Below are 17,759 nucleotides of genomic sequence, written 5' to 3'. Positions count from 1 at the left end.
TCTTAACCATGTCCCTCCCCTCTGGCTTCCAGAGGGGTCGAGGCAGCAGCCAAGCTTCCAGGGTCCAGCCAGGCACAGCTAGCTGATGTAGTATATACGGAAGGACTGAGAAAGAGAACAAACAAGCATGATTCCTAGATATTTTGCCAAATGAACAGGGTAACGCATTAATTGCAGGAGGAGAAGAACAGGTAGGTGGGAAAGGGGAGAGAATCAAAGATTCTGTTTTGGACACGTTGAACTGAGATGCCAACAGTCATTCAAGTGGAGAGATCAAATGAGCAATTGGACATTTGGGTCTGGGGCTTGGGGGAGTGGTCTGAGCTCCAGATAGAAATACCATACAGCTGGTACGGTTGTTGGGACCAAATGTTTTTTCAAGTGTCTGATAGACCCTTGTGGTTCTTCTATTGTGTATTATCTGTTTGCATGCTCTACCTGTGTATCTATTGTCTCTGACAATCATTGTTAAAATTCACATACGTTTAATACAATTGAAAATGTGTAACAAACCACCCAAATCATTTAATCTTCACAACAAATCTGATAGTTTTAAAATTAATTTATGTATTTTTATTTTTTGCATTTTACCCTGAGGGTTTTTTTTTTTAATTGACTTACAGTGTTGTGTTAGTTTCAGGTGTACAGCAAAGTGATTCAGTTCTTTCCCCTTATAGTTTATTACAAAATATGAGTATAGTTCCCTGTGCTATACAGTAGGTCTTTGTTGGTTTTCAATTTTTTATATGGTAGTGTGTATATGTTAATCCCACTGATAGTTTTTTAATTTAAAATATTTAAAGAAAAAGAATAATAATCAGAAATGCAAAAAAATGTGAGGAAGTGGAAATTCTTTTGTAAAACTTGAAAGGGCAAATTGAATCAATTTTTAAAAAGGTAGTGAAAGGATTATCATAATCCTTTAATATATGCAAACACTTGAACCTAAATTTCCAAATTCTGATAATATAGCTAAAAGAAATAAAAATATATATACAGAGAAAAAGTCTTTATTTGATAGAAAAAGAGACTGAAGCTTAAAGAGTTTAAATAATTTCTCATGTCATGACAGCTAGTAAGTGACAGTGCTGGAAGCTGGAAATACGGGTCTAATGAGAGTTTTGACCTCCACATACAAATTTAGAGGTCATCAGCATGTAACATGTAAGAAAAATGTATTTGTCCTCCACAAGGAAGTGACGAATGCTTTATGTTCATGAAGAAGGGTTAGGTTGAGTCTCCCAAGGGAACTCACAGGTTGGTATATATAGTAAATGAAGCTTAGAAACCTGATTTCTCTACACATCAAAAGTGAATCCATCTTTCAGAAATGGACTCACATTAACCTAGTTTATGAGTCTGATTTTTAAAAGTAGAATGTCAAATTGCAATAAGAAATCACTATCTCAGAGACAGGAATGTGTAAAATTCATTCCACTAGCTTTTTCTTATCCTTACAAAGAGTAAAGTGCATGGAAATCTTTAATGACTTTAAGCGGAGGGAACACGAAACATCCAGCTCACGTTTGGGATTGTCTTTCCTGGGGGTAAAACCTATGACTCCTAGTGCATTTCGTCTTCTCATTCATTTCATCAGTTCGACCACACCCTGTCTTCTCACTCTGACCTGCAAGCCGTATCTGTTTGGCCTCCGAAAGCATTTGTAACCCTGGCCCAATAGCCTTAACCAACTACCAAATATTTTGATGAGTCAAAAACTCCCCTGAGCAATATTTCAATAGAGAATACCAATTTTTATCTCCAAAATTTTCCATCTTCCAGCCTCTAAGACTGACCAGTCCTCCTTCTGATGGACTTACCCAATTCAATCAAATTACCATCAAGTTCTGGCCCTGGGATTCAACCTGGATCTTTAGGTCGCTTCTGGTGAACTTCATTTTGCAGTATATTAAGCCCCCTGTCTCATTAATTACCTACCATGTGACCTAATGAAGACATTGATTCCATCTGAAATTCAGTTTCTTAATCTGTAGAATGGGGAAAATAATATCAAAATCATAGCACGACTGTGCAACGCGGAGGGTGTGTGAAGCTCTCAGTGTGTTATCTGTCATTTTCACTGCCTGCTTGTCATCATTACATGTCGAATGTTAGCCTTAACTCTAAGGGCACAAACTGACTTCCAAGTTCTTAGGAGAACCCTTGCTGTAAAATCCAATGACTATAATCTCAGTCACACGTGGTTCTGACGCTAAGAAAAAATGGGACAGTGGGCCCTGTAACATGAGCTTCAAAATTAAACTGAGAAGCAGTAATCTGAGAGATTTTTAAAAAATTCGGCAGGAAACGTGGTGTTTTCTTTCAGCAATAGATCCCTTTAGCATTCGTGTAAAGCTCATGGATGCCTGCTCAGAATAATGGTATCAAAGGTACAAAAACAAAAAAACAAAGGATTACAGAAAATATTATATTAGAATTGTTATTAAAATATTTCCAAAACAAATTTGTGTTAGAGTAATATATGCGCTTCTTTATTAATATATTAAAAACCAAGATCTAACAAGAGGTCTAATAATGGCCATAATTTAGCAGTTGGGATGAGTGTAAATGATATGACAAGATGTTTGTATCAATTGTATTGTAAGATGACAACATCCGTATTTCTATTAGTGACAAATCGGTAGATACTGCTAATACACCATGGTGCTGACAACAATCATAATTGAATAAAATGTTAAATTTCAGTTAGAGTTAATACAAATAAAGATGCAAATTTCCCCCTATCCATATCTATGTAATCCACAGCCCCCAGATTAAGAACCTATGCATCAGAGGGTGGTAAACACAGACTCCAAAAGAAGAGAGAATTTTTGAAGGACAAACTGATTGACACATTTAATACAAAGATTAGAAATTATAAAGATGAAAATACTTAGTGGGTTTATCACTTAGGAGTTCATCAGTGGACATCGCCATTGAAGTTTCATTGGAGAAGTTGAGGGCATAAATCAGATAATAGTAGTTGAAGGATTAGTTGGGGAAGGGGAGTGCAAACACGAGGAAGTGGAGAAGTCGAAGAAGATGGCACTTTTTTTTTTTTTTTTGGCCAAGCCACATGGCTTGCAGGATCTTAGTTCCCCGACCAGGGATCAAACCCATGCCCCCTGGGTTTGAGGAAGCGCAGAGTCTTAACCACTGGACTGCCAGGGAAGTCCCGAAGATGGCACTTTTAAGGAGCTTGGCTGTGATGGGGCCGTGCCAGAGATAAGAAGTGCATTAATAGGAGGGAGGACTTGGTTGACAAGAGAAGGTCTGGGCATAGTATGTATTTTGGGTAAAGAACCATAGAAAGGGAGAGTCAAGACAGAGGGAAAATGCGTGATGGAGAGAGAGATACACACTTCTGAGAAGGTAGGAAGAGTCTGGACCAAGAGAGGAAGTGAAGGAATTCACCTTGGACTGAGAAAGGAACATCTCTTCTACTGAGAGGAGGGAGCTACACCAAAGGCAGATGCAGAAAAAATCTGAAGTAAAGAACAGAAAGTTGGGAAAGTTTTGAAATAGAAATCTGTGCCTTTGTCCTGCCTTTCACTGCCACTAGCCCAAAGGGGCATGTTCTTTATGTAGAGACAGCAGGACCTAAAAGCCTAAGAAAGATATTATATCAGGTAGATTACTTGCCATGGTAAACAACAGGAAGTCCAACATTTGGGATTTGTTATTTAACTTCATTGACTTAAGGAATAAAGGTGATTTATTGCCTCATTCAACAAAAACCTCCAGAGATGAGTGAAGAGTTTTACATGAAAAGTTTTACATGAAAGTTTTACATGAAAAATTCCAGGGTAAAAAATCTGTTTCTTCCAGATATACTCTCTCCAGAGAGCTCCCTAGCAAACCTCCCCTTACGCATCATTTACCCAAGCTGCATTTTTTTTTTTTATAAATTTATTTATTTTTATTTATTTATTTTTGGCTGTGTTGGGTCTTCGTTGATGCGCATGGGCTTTCTCTAGATGCGGCCAGTGGGGGCGACTCTTTGTTGCGGTGTGCGGGCTTCTCATTGCCGTGGCTTCTCTTGTTGTGGAGCATGGGCTCTAGGCGTGTGGGCTTCAGGAGCTGTGGCGTGCGGGCTCAGTAGTTGTGGCTCTCGGGCTCTAGAGCGCAGGCTTACTAGTTGTGGTGCACGGGCTTAGTTGTTCCGCGGCCTGTGGGATCTTCCCGGACCAGGGCTCGAACCCGTGTCCCCTGCATTGGCAGGCAGATGCTTAACCACTGCACCACCAGGGAACTCCCCCAAGGTGCATTCTTATTCCTGGACCACCCCCTGTGGCAGAGAAATTCCACCCCATGGTTGGCTTACCAACCACTGCGTAAGTTCCTGAACTGTCATTGGCAGGAAACACTGTGCTCCCTCTGGACCAGCTGTTCAAGCAGAGCCTTGGCATTCAGGTATGTGTTGGGCATTTTGGGTCATTAGAATGATTGCAAGAGGAAGTTAGGGATGCAAAACATCCCAAGATGCATGGGACAGTTCAGAGCAAAGAGCTGGCCAGCCCCAAATGCCCATTGTGCCTGCTGCTAAGAAATGCTGCTGTAGACAGAGAAGCCCACCCTTGAATTTCACTGGCTTCATGAGGAGGTGTGGTATAATAAGAAATATATTTGGTATTTCCCCATTCCTAGCACAGAGCTCCTAAAACCCTTGGAATTTCCTGAGTGATCAGAAAGTCTTTTGTTATTCATAAGGAGCCCATGTTTTGATCACACAGGAGTTTATGCTAATGAGACTCAAGGCTGTGTCCCTACATAGCCTCAGGATGGGGCTGGTCACCAGAAAGACTGAGTGATTAGAAGGTGAGACTTTCAGGCCCACCCACCAACCTCTAGGAAAGGGAAGGGGTACTGCAGATTAAGCTCTATAAAAACTCTTGAACAATGAGACATTTGAAGAGCTTCTGGGTTGGTGAACACATGGAGGTGCTGGGAGAGTGGTGTACCCAGAGAGTGCATCTCTTTCATCTAGCTGTTCTGAGTAGTATCCTTTTATAAAAACCAGGTAAATGTTAAGTAAATGTTTCCCTGAGCTTTGTGAGTCATTCTAGCAAATTATCAGACCCAAGGACCCCTCGGGTTTCTGGGAAGTCCAATTTATAGCTGGTCAGTCAGCAGGTGGCCCCTGGACTTGAGACTGGATCTCAAGCAGGGGAATCGGTGAGACTGAGCCCTTAACCTGTGGGATGTGATGTTCTCTCCAAGTAGATAGGCTCAGAATTGAGATAAATCTGTATGACACCCAGTTCATGTCCACTGACCTTTGGAGAACTGCTTGGAGGTGATGGAAAACACCCCAGGAAGATATGGAAACCTGAACAAAAGTGTGGAAGGAAGGGGAAATGGATTTAGGGGAGGCCATCAACAACAGCTGCTACAGATATCATAGATCTCAGAAGCAGAGAGCCTGGGGTTTAAATCCTGGCTCTGCCACTTTGGAGCTGTGTGATCTTGAGCAAGTTAATGAATGTTTAAAGGCCTTATTTTCTTTAATAAGTAAAAATAGAATAATAAAACATACCTTTGAGACTTCTGAGAGGATTAATGAGAGAATGTATGCAAGGAGTCTGTCAAATGTCCTGGCCCCTGGAAGGGATTCAATGAGAATTAGTTTCCTTTCTTCCTACTCTTACATGCCTTAGTTTCCAGGGTAGCTATCTGATAGGATCTGAAGGGACCAGTACCTTGCTATTTCCAGCAAATGTTTTTGAGGTGCTAATATCTTCTAATGAGAACATGAGCCATCATTTAAACCATTAGATTAGGAACATTACAGATGGTCCCAGCACAATGTGTTCGTGTCGCAGATGGCTCGTAATAGCAAGTCAGTAGTAATAAGCAAGAAGAGACATATCAGTTTTAGCTCTGGGCTTTCAACTCCATTTTTTTAAAAAAAATATTTATTTATTTATTAGGCTGAGCCGGGTCTTAGTTGCGGCATGTGTGATTTAGTTCCCTGACCAGGGATCAAACCCGGGCCCCCTGCGTTGGGAGCGCAGGGTCTTAACCACTGGACCACCAGGGAAGTCTCTCAACTCCTTCTTAAATACACTACTGCTGTATTAAATAAATAAAATATGTATGCACACATATGTTTGCCTTTCTATGTTTCATTTATTTTATTGTTATTATTATTTGGCCACACCGCATGGCTTGTGGGATCTTAGTTCCCCAAACAGGCATTGAACCCGGGCCATGGCAGTGAAAGCACTGAGGCCTGACCACTGGACCGCCAGGAAATTCCCTCTATATGTTTCATAATTAGGTGAAGATGCATAAGAAAATGACCTTCATTCCGGTTTTGAATGCATCTTCTTCCCTTCAAACACAGGCCTTTGTGCACTCTGCCCTCTCTGTCTGGAAGATGACTCTTATTTTTCTTTTAGAGTCCATGTAAATGATCAATTCCTCTGGAAACGCCTTCCAATTTTCTAGACTAGGTAGGACATTTTGTTTTTGTTCTCATAGCCTTGTGTTTTTGTCATCTATTAATGTGTTACAAACCACTCCTAAATTCAGTGGTTTTAAATACCAACAGGGTATTTTTTTTTTTTTTTTTTGGTAAGGTAACTAATTTCAATGGTTTATTTATTTATTTATTTATTTATTTATTTATTTATTTATTTATGGCTGTGTTGGGTCTTCGTTTCTGTGCGAGGGCTTTCTCTAGTTGCAGCAAGCGGGGGCCACTCTTCATCCCTGTGCGCGGGCCTCTCACTGTCGCGGCCTCTCCTGTTGCGGAGCACAGGCTCCAGACGCGCAGGCTCAGTAGTTGTGGCTCACGGGCCCAGTTGCCCCGCGGCATGTGGGATCTTCCCAGACCAGGGCTCGAACCCGTGTCCCCTGCATTAGCAGGCAGATTCTCCACCACTGCGCCACCAGGGAAGCCCCCACCAACAGGGTATTAATTCCCATGATTATTTTTGTTGATCAGGTGGTTCTCATGCGTCACGTGACCTTGACTGAGGTGCTGAGATAGCTGGAAGGTCCTGAGCCCAGCATAGCATGCTGGACACCAGCTGGGAGTTCAGCTGGAGTTGTTGATTAAGGCCCTTGGTGATCCTCCATGTAGACCGTGCACTTATTCATAGAATGGCAACTGGATTCTAAGAAAGTGCATTCCAAGAGGTCTAGTCCCACTGGGAAGTGCTCATCAAACCTCTGCTGGCACCATGTATATAATGTCCCAAGAATCAAAATTAATTATGTAGCCAAACCATTGTCAACATGGAAGGGGATTGCACAAGGGCAAACTGCCAGGAGGCCTGGTTCACTGGGGGCCAAAGTCTACCACATCCAGTGAACCTTTCCTTCATAGGACTCATCATTGTTTTCAATTATATATTTATATGTGTTATTATTTTTCTCTCTCAATAGACTCAAAGATCCATGAAAACAGGATCTTTTTGTTTCTTTGCTGATTATTGTGGAACAGAACCTTAAACGCAATTTAAAAGTTTTGAAGAAGCCCAGGTGACTGAGAAACTAATACCAGGCACCATCACGCAGGTCTTGCAAAAGCGATTGGTTCCCAAATGGCCTGCCCACTGTTAGTTGATCACCTACCATCACACTATTTCGAGGAGAATTGTAGGTATTCTGTCTCCCTCTCATCTCAAGCCAAGGGAGAGGGATTTCAAAAATTATTTGGAGAACTTAACATGTGATCCTTGAATTTTGGTGCACCATCCCTGCTAACATCCCTTTGTTTGCAGGCACCAAGGTTATTTGTGGGCATCAGACCCTGCAAGGGAATTGTCTCAGGAATGTCCTGCCAGGCAGTCCCTCTGAATGAAGTAATCTGAACATGTCCTGGATGGACACCCAATGATGTCTTCTACCAAACAACATGAGCTGCATTTATTGAGCGCTTCTTATATTCAGGGATGTCACATACATTTTTTCTAATTTGTATGATAACACGGCAAGGTATGTAGGTTTCATTCACATTTTACAAATGAGAAAACTAAGTGAGGTTGAATTACTTGTCCGATATCCCATAGCTAATAAATAGCAGAGCTGTGTTTCGAACCTGGGTCTGAATGTTTTCAAAATTTGTGTCTTTACATAGCACCCCACCGTCATAGTTCAGGCAGACATGGAGAAGATACGTCTTCAGAGGCACACACGGAGACCAAGTTTGCAGTCTATTGGATAGGAATATCAAATATTCCTTCCTTATAAAAGGAAGGGGGGTAGAAGCAGCATTGGGCAGATGGAGAAGTTGCAGTGCAGGCTTCAGCGACCCTGCAGGAGCTCTGGAACACATTGTGTCCGTTTGTGTGGCACCCTTCGGGTGGAAGACTGGACCTTCTACCTTCTGCCTTACTCAGGCAAGAGGTGCACATTGCCCCTGTGCTAATTTTGTGTCAACTTGACTGGGACATGGGGCGCTCAGATACTTGGCTAAACATTATTTCTGGATGTGTCTGCGGGGGTGTTTCTGGGTGACATTAGTGTTTGAACTGGTAGCGTCAGTGAAGCAGATTGCCTTCCCCATGTGGGTGGTCATCATGCCATCAGCTGAGCGGCTGAATGGAAGAAAAGTGCGGGGGAAGGGAGAATTCGCTTTCCCTGCCTGACTGTTGAGCTGCGATGTTGGTCGTGTGCACTTGGACCGGGACTTACATCATCAGCTCCTCCGGTTCCCAGGCCTTGTGATTTGGACTGGAATCGACACCACTGTTTTTCCTGGGCCTCTGCCTTGTAGATGGCAGGTCATGGGGTTTCTCAGTCTCCAGAACCATGAGAGCCAGCATCTTGTAATAAGTCAATCTCTCTCTCTCTTTGTATTATCTCTGTCTCTATCTATCTCTATCTCCTAGTGGTTCTGTTTCTCTGGAGAACTCTGACTAATATACCCAGGAAGCACCTGTCCTCAGGCAGGGCGCTCTCTGCAGCTGAAACCAGTCCCAAAGTGGCTGGGGGTTACGTGCTAACTGCACAGCCCACAGCTAGGCAGCACATAACTTCCTGCTCTTCACAGCACAGCCCCATGTCTACCACACCTCTCAGCTATTAATTTTAATTTTGCTTTTGGTATTTTTATTTTTTTGACTTAAAAAATATATTATTATTCATGTTTTAATAACGTTGTTATCTTGAGATTCATTTAAAAGCTAATCAGATTTGAGCATGGACGCCGATATTTAAAATCTGACTGCCAGTTAAAATGGTAAATTTTATGTTATGTGTATTTTATAACAATAAAAAAAATCTATGACTCCTACACATTACCTATATGAGAGTCTAAATTCCTTATCATGGTCCATGAAACCTAACAGAGTCAGATCTTAAACTATATTTATAAGCTTCTGCTACTGATCAGTCCTGCTCCATTTTTAGCCTCCCATCCCTGACTCCCCCTGCTTCTGGACAATGCTTCAGCGATACTCAACTTTTCACTGATCCCCAAATATTCCATCTTCTTTAGCTGCTGATTTTTTGCACATCCTAGATTGTCTGCATCATGCTTCCTTGACTTCTCTGCCTGATGAAATCCTACGGATCCTCTTCAAGACAAAATGTAAATATTATTTGACTCTCTGGGCAATTTTGTTTGCTATATGCTTGTGGTTTCCTATTACGTAGCTTCTAAGGATTCTTGGTTTACATATACATGCATGTGTATGATTGTGTTACACATACATGTTTCATCATTGCACTGTATTAGGATGGTTTGGGCTGCAAGTAACAGAAAAATAGGTCTTGCCTCTCTATTGGCTATACCCCTTTAACCTATAATTCTGTTTTTGTTTGTCTGTTTCTTAAAATCTTCTATTTAATTTGTTACAATATTGCTTCTGTTCTGTGCTTTGGTTTCTTGGCCGCGAGGCATGTGGGATCTTAGCTCCCCAACCAGGGATCAAATCTGCACCCACTGCATTGGAAGGCAAAGTCTTAACCACTGGACTGCCAGGGAAGTCCCTATAATTCTGTTTAATGTAAACATTGCAAATTCAGTGGAGATGTTTCAGTTCTTAATTTACTTGACTTCAGTTCTAGTTATCTATTGCTATGTGTGGTACAATAAAGAATTTGTTTGATTTTTATCCCAGGTTGCTGGAATAGAGCTTCACAAATCCTTGGAATTTCCTGTGTGATAGGAATGTCTTTCTTATGCTAATGAATGAGTCATGATGGGCCCCGTAGATAGCTTCAGGATGGGGTCTCATTACCAGAAAGAGTAACCACAGGATTAGTAGGTTGAGCCATTCAGCACCTCTAAGGAGGGGACCTGGAGATTGAGTTTAATCATGTGGTCAAAGATTTAATCAATCATACCCATGTAATGAAACCCCAATAAAACCTCTGGACACTGAGACTTGAAGGATCTTACTGGCTAGTGAATACATTGATGTGCCAGGAGGGTGATATGCCCTCGTTCCATGGGGAGAGGGCCAGGAAACTCTACACTGGGGACCCTCCTAGATCTTGCCCTATGTGCATCCATTATAATAAAACTGTAATCCTAAGTATGGCACTTTCCTGAGTTCTGTGAGTCACTCTAGTGAATCATTAACCCTGAGGGGGCTGTGGGAACCTCTGAGTTTGTTGTCAGTTGATCAGTAGTAAGTGTGGCCTAGGGACCACCCCCACCCGACCCCCATTAGATATGCAGCTGGTGTCTGAAGTGAGAGTTGTCTTGTGGAGGACTTGGCCCTTAACCTGTGGAGTCTGTGCTAACTCTGGGTGGATAGTGTCAGAACTGAATTGCAGTACACCCGGTTGGTGTCAGTGGGAGTTGACATGAAATACGCTGTAACTAACCATCCAAATATTAGCTGTTTAAAATAATTTTTATAAATCATGATTTCTTACAATTCTGTAGGTTGACTGGGCTCAATCAATTGGTCCTCCCTCACCTGAGGTCTCCCATGCAGGTGCAGTGAGATGGCAGCTGAGGCCCGGGCAGATGGTGCCTGCGCTGGGATGGCTGAGCATCTCTCTTATTGTTAGCTCGGGCTTTCTCACAGTGTGGTGATCTCGAAGTAGTCAGACTTTTTACATGGTGGCTGGAACCTTCCAAGGGACAAGGATTGGAAGCTGCCAGTCTCTTAAAGTCCAGGCCTGAAAATGGGCACAGCATCATTTTCGCTGTATTCTACAGGACAAAACAGTCACCAAACCCACCTAGACCTAAGGGAGGGGACATAGAACCCCACTTCTTGATGGGAAGAGTACCAAATAATTGGCCATCTTTAACCTGCCTCATCCTCTCTTTGACATTTACCACTGTTTTCCACGAATGATATGACATCATGTTCCCTGATTTTTCCTTTATCACTGACTCTTCTTCTCTAGTCTCCTTACATGGTATCTTGCCCCCACTATTTGAACGTCCTCTTCCTTTTTCTCTCTCACTGCTCATTTACCTTTGACTATCATCTCTGCTCTTATGACTCCAGTCACCACCTTTAGGCTGGTGATGCCTCAGATCTCTAAAGACGTCTACTCTAACCCTCTGACTCACATAGCCAAGAAGCCTTTACAACTCCTGGGAGAGGTATCTGAATAAGGTTTGTGCTCACCCACCCATGGGCAGAGCCACGAGTTTTGTCCAAAAGGTGGCCAGGTCTTCCTTGTATGGCTTTCCTGAGAGTCTCCTCCTTGTCTAACTGCACCACATTTGTGGCAGCCTTCATGAATGGCCTCCACAAATGACAACCTAGGATGACACAGCTCATGGAACCCAAAAGTGTCCAAAGGATGTGGCAAGGCTGACTGGCTGAATGAATGAGAATGATTTACACGAATATGTAAAATCTTTCACTGTAGGACCTACGTTTAGTGCTTTCCAGATCCTTCGGCTATAAGAAGTGTAGACACAGTTTGTATGTTTCCACGAACTGCACTTCATCATAATTGCACTTTCACAGGTAAGAAAAGAACACCTGAGCAGCCAATGCACGACCCACAGCACTCATTTCTATAAATGAGTGTTTAGCCATATCCTTTCTCACAGACCATGTGGACATGGCATTCGACAGTAAAAATAAGCGGGTAGTGGTTCCTGAAAACAAACTTAAAAACAGATAGATTTGAAAGAACAGCTTGCTTAACAAAAAAAGAAATAGACTATGAACATTGTTTAAATAAATCCCAATTTTGTTATATGTATGTAACAGTTTGTGTTAATTTTGTTGTATTTATACTTGAGTTCTGTGTTGGCAGACTATTTCTGTGTCATCCCACTTATTAACTCTGAGGAGCAAGGACTTATGTTCTGGAACGGGGCCTCAGTTGGTTTCTTTCCTATAGCTGGCCCAGATCTGGGGCTGGTCCTCATAATCAGTCTGTTGTGTAAGCACTGCAGTTTAAGAATGTACCACGATTTGGCATCCTCAGTCTGATGCCATCTTCAGTGAAATCCAACAGACATTTGTAAGGCACTGTGTTCCATCCCGTGGAGGATACAAAGAGCCTGGAATGTCAAGATGAATGAGGGAGAGGGGAGTCACAGAAAACTGTGTGACAGTGCAGCAAGGCGACTGTGGCACAGAGACACAGGCTTGCTGCCCTGTGCAGGGAATTGACTGTCGCTTCTTATCTGAGAAGCGAGAGGGATGGGGAAAGGATTCCAGATGGAAGGAACACAGTAGAGGCACGGAGCAGGAGTTCAGGCTGTGGCTGGGGTGAGGAAAGCCTTGGCTAGAGTACAGAGCATATGCAGGTGGGTACCAAGGAAACCGACCGAACAAAAACGGGGCGGCCGGGGGGGACATTGTGGAAAGCATCGTTCAGAGAGAGTTGAGTCATCAAGGCTTTTGAACATAACTAGGGCTCACTCCCAGCCCCTGTTCTGCGACTGTCTCCCATGGAGTATCATGTCAGCCCTTGATTGCATGGGCATCTTGTTCTCACTCTTCCCTGATGGAAAAGACTCATTTAAAAATAAAAAGCAAAACAAATAAACCAAAAACCCTGTCCTTGAACTGAATCTCTTTCTAATAATTTTCTCCCTAAACGGCCAAGCCCATCAGAACAGTCGAGAAGCTCTGAGTCCCCCACTTCTGATGTATCTATATATCACTATCTCTATATATCTGTAGATACATTATCTATCTATCTTTCTTTCTATCTATCTATCTATCTATCTATCTATCTATCTATCTATCTATCTATCTATCTATCTATCTACACACTCACAAATACACACACACACACACCCACAAACCCTACTGGTTCCATTTCCTCTGGACAACCTGAACGAATATACCAGTGGATCTCAAACTCCAGTTGCATTCGAATCACTTGTCTTGCTCATAATACAGAAGATGCCATGAGTCCTTTTCTCATAGTTTGGCTTTAGTAAGTCTGGAATTGGGCCTGAGATTTTGCATTTTCCTCAGTTGCTTCTCAGGCACATGGTGAGAGATTTACACATGGAGAAACACTGGTCTGCATACTCTTTCTGATGATCTCCTCAATTCTCCTGGATCTAACTCTTGTCTGTAAGAAGATTATTCCCAAATCTATAGCTCTTGGCCAGAACTCTGCTGAGTTCCAGATCCTTGTAACTGTCTGTTAAACATTTCAACTACTTGTTCCTTAAGCAGCTAATCTCACCATTTCCCCTGTAACATCTTTTTTTAGTTCCCATTTCAGTGAATGATACCAACATGTACCCATTCCTTCAGAGGAGGAAGCTGGGAGTCCTGCTGAACCCCTGCCGCCCACTTCTCCATGTCCTCAGTATCTTTCGTATCTTCTCTACCTTTCCACACCGCTGCCACGGTCTGAACCTCCCACTATGTGGACCCTGGGCAGTAGTAATGAACTCCCCTCCGCCCCCGCCCCCTGCTCCCCCCACCCCATCTCTTGTCCCCTGCCCTCCCAATCCAATTTCCACTGCTTTGCCAGGTCCATTTTCTGAAATCAAATCTGATCAAGGTTAAACCCTTTAATTGCTTCTACAGCCCACGGAATAAAGCCTCCATTCCCAGGATGACATAAAAGCCCTCCTCCATATCTAGCCCTGCTCTACTTAGTGAATGCCTCCGTTCCCAGATAGGCCTGTGCTATGTCCAGCTGTTTGTAGCTACGTAGACACATGGGGCTGTTTTTGGCATATTCATGATACTGTTAAACTGATCTGTCTTCCTAGAATGTGTCCTCTGCCATCTTCATGCAAAATATCCTTCTGCTTGCTCGTCCTTCAAGACTCAAGAATCATCTTTGCTGCCAAGTCTCTTCTGATATTCCTAGGTAAAATCACATTTTCCCAGTCTTACTTTGATCATAGCCTCTGGAATACTTTATTGCATTTTTTTATTTACACGTGTAGCAGTAAATAATTGGCAAATCATTCCTATTAGATTGGGAATTAATTGTTCACTTCTATATCCTAAGTACTAAGCACAGAGTGTGACACAGAGTATAAATGTATGTTTGTTCCTATTGAATAAATAAATGAATTAATTATAGTGGAAAGAACATTGTTCTAAATAAGGTCTGAGGATCTAATATATAACATTGTGACTGTGGTTGGTAACACCGTATTGTATAATTGAAATTTGCTAAGAGAGTAGACTTTAAATGTTCTCACCCCCCCCAAAAAAAAGAAAAACTATATAAATATGTATATGGATGTGTTAATTAACTAGGTGGGAGGAATCCTTCACAATATATACATATATCAAATCATCACAATGTACACTTCATCTTACAATTTTATTTGTCAACTATATCTCAGTAAAAGTGGAGGAAAAAAAAGAAAGAACATTGTTCTCGAAGTTCAGTTACATGAGTCTACTCCTGGCTCAACCACTAATTAACTTACCTCGAACAAGTCATTAACCCTTGTGCAGTACAGGTAGCTTTGGGATTCGCTGGAAAGGAAGTGGTAAAAACAGCAAATGATGACAGAACTGGCATGCAGATCCTACTGTGACTATCATGAGCCCCTCTAAAAATTATTATCAATGCTCAGTTTATGTACCAGTAATCCGTGTTGTGCTGATGTCGTAAGGTTTGGAATCCTAAAAGAATTGGGGCAAAGAGTAACTCATGGTGCAGAAATAATACAGATCTCCTTCATGCCAATCCAGAGGGTATGAAAGGAGAGACTCCAGGGTAAACAGAAGTCAGGGGGGGTGTCCAGCCAGCGGGGGAGCGGAGGGGCCTCTGTACCACACAACGTGCATCTGGTGTGGGACTGGGAAGGGGCCTCCCCTTGCCTCACGCGCAGGGCACACGACCACAAGGCTGCCCCATCACTGATAATGAATCAGACACCCTGGCTGGCAGTTGGCTTTTCTGATTCTATCCTAGGTTTAGGGTAGATCTGTTGTTTGAGAAGAACCCTGTGCTCAAGCTTCCTTTCACTCAACCACTGGGGGAAAGCAAATGAAAAGAAGTAGGATTCTCAACGAATCTTTGTTTTGATTCCTTTTCCTTGATGGCACAATCTCCTTGAAAGATTAAAAAACGCTTTCTTCTTGAAGCTTGGGTAGCAATGTCCCCCTTTCTTCGGAAGGGGGGAGGGAGAAGGTCTTACGTTTTAGGCTTAGATGTTACCATAACAACAACAACAAAACAACGAAACAGCAGTAGCAGCTACTGTTTGGAGGACAGATACTGTTTTCCAGGCTCCATGCTAACCATTTGGCACACGCTGCCTCATTTACTACCCGTGGTAACCCTATGTAATGAGGACACTTTTTATCTCCCTTTACAGATGAGTAAATAGGCTCAGACAGATTAAGGAACCTACCTTAAGCCACACAGCTGGTTAAGAGGCAGGGCCAAGAAACAGCCCAGGTCTGTCTGACTCCAAATTCCTCCTGACTGAGGAGTCTTCTCCTGAACTATCCCAATTCCATAGCATACACTCAAAAATTGATATTGATGATTCTATATTCCTTGAATTCAAATCTTTGAATTGATCGAGCAGTTATATGCACAGACATGTACATGACTTATAAGAAAACTATGACAGGGGGCTTCCCTGGTGGCGTAGTGGTTAGGAATCTGCCTGCCAATGCAGGGTACACGGGTTTGAGCCCTGGTCTGGGAAGATCCCACATGCCGCGGAGCAACTAAGCCCGTGCGCCACAACTGCTGAGCCTGCGAGCCACGACTACTGAAGCCCACGTGCCTAGAGCCCGTGCTCCACAACAAAGAGTAGCCCCAGCTCGCCGCAACTAGAGAAAGCCTGCACGCAGCAACGAAGACACAACACAGCCAAAAAATTAATTAATTAATTTAAAAAAAAGACAATAATGCATTATTTAAAAAAAGAAAACTATGACAACTTGAAAATGTAGGTGCTTGGATTTTTCTGATTAAAAAAACCAAAAAGCCAAAACCCAACCAACCAACTAAGAACCCCCCAAAACCAATCAACTAACAAAACCCTCTTATGTTAGAAACTTTGTCCTAAAACAGAATGGCATTCTAAATACTGGTGAAGCCACAGGTTCATGGATTTGTGAGTCATCTGGTGAATCATTTTTCACCTCTAAAGGGCACTCCATTCCCAAACACTTTATCAGTGAGAGATTAATGCATGAGCTCTGAAGTCTTAAGAATTATTCACTGTACGTCTTACTTGCTCATCAGCTGAATATTTTCCCCACCTATGGTTCTGATCAATCACTGCTTCAAGTATGTTACGTTTCCAGTGATAATGTTGTTCATTCCCTACTCATACAAGTTCATTTCTTCTGAGCCCTGTCTCCCACCGAGTGCCTCTTTTAAAAATTGTTCTTGTGAGTAATAATCTTTCACTGCCAACTGCTGTGATTCATGGGTGAGGACAAGCCTGGAAGGTGAAGAAAAGACATTCTTATTTTTACCTTAGTGTGGCTATTCCAACACTGCCTTCTGGGTCACCCCTCCCACCTACACCCCCGTGCTCTGAAGATACCTGATTGTTTGCTGTTGAAATCATGGGATCTGTGAGTTACAGGGAAAGATTAAGTGCATTCCCTGTCTAAACACTGCATCAATCCAGATCCAGATGATCCAGCCAGAAGGACCGGCTACACCTGTCAGCCCCAAGGGCCGGCTATTACTCCCCAGGCTTGGGAAGCATCAGTACCTCGAGGTCGAAGACCCTCTTGGCTTATCTTTATCCCTTTGAAATTCAGTAGCCAGGTTCCACCCTGCTGCCATCCACAACTGATCCGGAATTCCCACAGGACACAACCGTAAAAGTTGCCCCCAGGCTCGCAGTTGTGGCACTTGGGGCCAAGAGGAGACAACTTCCCTCAAGTCAACTTTGTAATTCTAACCAGTCATTCTTACTGAGTAGGTGCTAACATTTATAAAATCATTATTAAGGTGGGGATCCCCTCTGCATTTAGGGGGCGTGGGACAAAGCTTTGCCGTCCCACCAGTGCTTCTGTGTCCCTGTGGTGGTCTCTGGACACTGCCTCAGTCCCCCTGCAGGAAGAAGGGATTTATTTGTGTCCATGCTGTCTTCAGGAATCACCTCAAGTGAGGAGAGCTGCCTTGCCCATCATGGTAGACGTCTAGTGACCGAAGGAGAGCAGGGTGTGAAGACAGGTTCCCCTACCCCTCTTGGGCTCTGCTCTGAAGGGTGACGAGAGCTCCAAGCTCTGGAACCTCACACCTCTGCCCTCAAAACTGCTCTACCTTCTGTCTTTCTTACCTTGATGAATAAATCACGCCACCACCCATCCAGCCCAGATGCCAGAGCCCTGGCAGTCACCTACGCGTCCCCTCTCTTTACTGCCCCATCCAGTCACCACGTCCTTTTTAGTGACTGTGTTGTGGAC

The 17,759-nt window shown here is 43.0% G+C and overlaps 1 long non-coding RNA gene across 1 annotated transcript in view; it reads left to right on the top strand.

Annotated features, from left to right (window-relative positions):
* Positions 1-17,759, top strand: part of LOC137751401 (uncharacterized) — a 62,079-nt gene that overhangs the window by 10,808 nt on the left and 33,512 nt on the right. Inside the window, exon 3 of the long non-coding RNA XR_011070784.1 lies at positions 14,123-14,223. This is a non-coding gene — a long non-coding RNA (uncharacterized lncRNA). The remainder of the gene's footprint in view (positions 1-14,122; positions 14,224-17,759) is intronic.

Source organism: Eschrichtius robustus, chromosome 17, assembly GCF_028021215.1.
Source record: "Eschrichtius robustus isolate mEscRob2 chromosome 17, mEscRob2.pri, whole genome shotgun sequence".
NCBI classification, from domain to species: domain Eukaryota; kingdom Metazoa; phylum Chordata; class Mammalia; order Artiodactyla; family Eschrichtiidae; genus Eschrichtius; species Eschrichtius robustus.
The sequence above is the reverse complement of the archived record's forward strand: the minus strand, read 5'-3'. Positions and strand labels throughout refer to the sequence as shown.